Raw genomic sequence first — 3067 nt, forward strand, 5'->3', positions numbered from 1 at the left:
CAAACCAGCATGTCTCTTTGACCTTTAGTAGTATTTTACCCAACATGTCACCTCTGAGCAGCAGGCCCCTGTCAGGAGAGCCGTTGGACCATGACCTGTATACAGAGACTGTTGATAGCCAATTGGCTCGTTAATTCATTGACCACTGAAAAGTAAATTAGTAACAGCAACTAGTTGGACAGACTCAAACCCTATGCCAGCGGTGGCCACCTCCAAATGGTTCCCTGGTGCCATTGACTCAGATCTGGGGCATTGACCTTACTTTCTTGAATGGCGTATCTATTGTGTCTTCTAATTTATCTCTTGACACACTCTATAGTGGTACAAATAGCTTGTTTCAAGGCAGTAGTGCCTGGGTTAAAGGTCATTAAAGCAGGTGAGAAGATAGATGCTCAATGTGATGCTAGTGGAGAATATTGAAAGGACATGGACCGTCAAAAGGACAAGCAAGTCTGTCTTGGAAGAAGTATGGTCCGAATGCTCCTTGCAGGCAAGGATGGTGGGACTTTGTCTTACATACTTGGGACATGTTTTGGGGAGAGAGACCAGTCCCTGGAGAAGGACATCATGCAGGGTAAAGTAGAGGGGCATCACAAAAGAGGAAGGCCCTCAACGTGATGGGCGGACGCAGTGGATGCGACAATGGGCTCAGGCAGAAGACCCATGGTGAGATGGAGCAGGACCAGGCGGCGTTTCGTTCTGTTGTGCACAGTCTCTATGAGTCAGAGCCGACTCAGTGGTACCAGCGACGACAAATGCTCAACCCCAATGCGCTCAACTACCATCTGAAGACCCTTAGGCAAATTATTTACCTATCCTGACCCTCCCTTCCCTACTTGTATCGTAATGATGGTAACACATGCCGTCGAGAGTGGCTCGGAAATTACCTGCCTTCCCTCACTGCCACGGAGCGATTCTGACTCAGAACGTCTGGTAAACGGGCAGGTCCCTGTTGTCAGGGGAGGCAGGGTGAATTGCTTCCCCCGTGTGAGGCATCTGCTTACATTTCGTTAAAAAAAATCATTTAATTGGGGGCTCATACAACTCTGATCACAATCCATCGTGGCAAGCATATCTGTAGATGTGCTTGCATTTCTTCCTCCCCTCGAGGCCGGCTAAAGCACTGTTTCCCCATCAGCACTTTCGACCTTCAGGCCCATTGCTGTGAGGCTGTCCTGTGCCTTAGGGAATGTTCAGCGGCAACCCTGGTCTCTACACACTAGATGTCAGTAGCACTTCAAGTGTGACAGACAAGCAAACTGCCATCAAGCCAAAAAAATAAGCACAAAACTCACTGCCATCAAGTCACAGTGACCTGGTAGGACAGGGTAGAACTGCCTCTGTGAGTTTCCAAGACTATAACTCTCTCTTTACCGAAGTAGAAAGCCCCCTGCTCGCCCCCCACCCCCACCCCCGGAGCAGCTGATGGTCTTCAACTGCTGAACCTGCAGACGGCCCCCAACTCGCCCCACTTGAGAACCATTAGTGTGCAGCGGGCTTGTCCTGGGGGTCCAAAACTTCCAGCACCCAGAAGGACTTCGTAGGCAACTTCCCATTTACGTAGCTATAAAAATCTTGGCAAGTGTTCATGTGATATTGATCTAGCTTACTTAGCATATTTGTCAGCTGAGTGGGATGGGCATCACATTCATTTGGTAGAGCGACTTGCTGGAGAGCCGTTAGCTGTAAAACCTAGCTCTCTGGATCCCTGAACTCTTTCTAAAAGGATCAGTTGACAGAAGGAATACAAACACTGCCTCTAAATTCGTTACCACGCTGAAGAAGTTACAAAGAAGGAAGGAGAATGAATCTTCCCTGTTCCGTGCTTACTGAACCACCTGTTTGCCAGCAGCTGTAGCAAAGTATCCCCACACCGCTGCTGCCCTGGCTCACTTCTGCTCTCTTCCTGAGTTTGCTCATCAGTGGTTACTTTGCTGTGGCTTAGTGGTTACTTGTTGGGCTGCTAGCTGCAAGCTCAGCAGTTCGGAACCACCAGCAGCTTTGTGGGAGAAAGATGAAGTTTTCTACTCCCTGGAAGTCTTGGAAATCCCCAGGGGAGTTCTACCCTGTCCTACAGGGTCACGTTGAGTTGGCATTGACTCGATTGGCGTGAGTTGGGTTTTGCTTTTCTCTGATTTTACTTTGCGTATTGCCTCTCTCTATCATTTAAACCAATAAAAAGAACAAGAACAGAAACTAGTGCTTCCACATCAGTGTGACATCTATTTGTAAGAAATGTAAAGTTCTTCCTGAATATTTCCTTCCACACCTCTTGAGCTCACTCCAGAAAAAGCTTCCTTATAGTACACAATACTAAAACTAGTTAGCCACACTGACAGGAATTTGTAGAATCTCTTTCACTTTCAACTTGAAATCATGACCTAAGTTGAATTGACAACTAAGGTGTTAGCTAAAGTGCATCAAATAGAGAGACTTAGCAACATTCTTCGAAAATATTCTCTTGAAAGAGTTTTTCCCCCCCCAATCATTTTATTAGGGGCTCGTACAACTCTTATCACAATCCATCCACCTATCCATTGTGTCAAGCACATTTGTACCTTTGTTGCCATCATCATTCTCAAAATATTTTCTTTCTGCTTGAGACCCTTGGTATCAGCTCCTCATGTTTTCCCCTTCCTCCCCACCCCACTCCCTCCCTCACCCTTGATAATTTATAAATTATTATTTTGTCATGTCTTACACTGACTGATGTCTCCCTTCACCCACTTTTCTGTTGTCCATCCCCCAGGGAGGAGGTTATATGTAGATCCTAGCAATCGGTTCCACCTTTCCCCACCTTCCCTCCACCCTGCCAGTATCACCACTCTTACCACTAGTCCTGAGGGATTCATCTGTTCTGGATTCCTTGTATTTCCAGTTCCTATCTGTACCAGTGTACATCCTCAGGTCTAGCAGGGTTTGTAAGGCAGAATTGGGATCATGATAGTGGGGGAGGAAGCATTAAAGAACTAGAAGACAGTTGTATGTTTCATCAGTGCTATACTGCACCCTGACTGGCTTGTCTCCTTCCTGCGACCCTTCTGTAAGGGAGGGGATGTCCAGTTGC

The sequence above is a fragment of the Echinops telfairi genome, unplaced genomic scaffold, assembly GCF_000313985.2.
Source record: "Echinops telfairi isolate 266 unplaced genomic scaffold, ASM31398v2 ScPeMD7_4;HRSCAF=17, whole genome shotgun sequence".
Taxonomy (NCBI): Eukaryota; Metazoa; Chordata; class Mammalia; order Afrosoricida; family Tenrecidae; genus Echinops; species Echinops telfairi.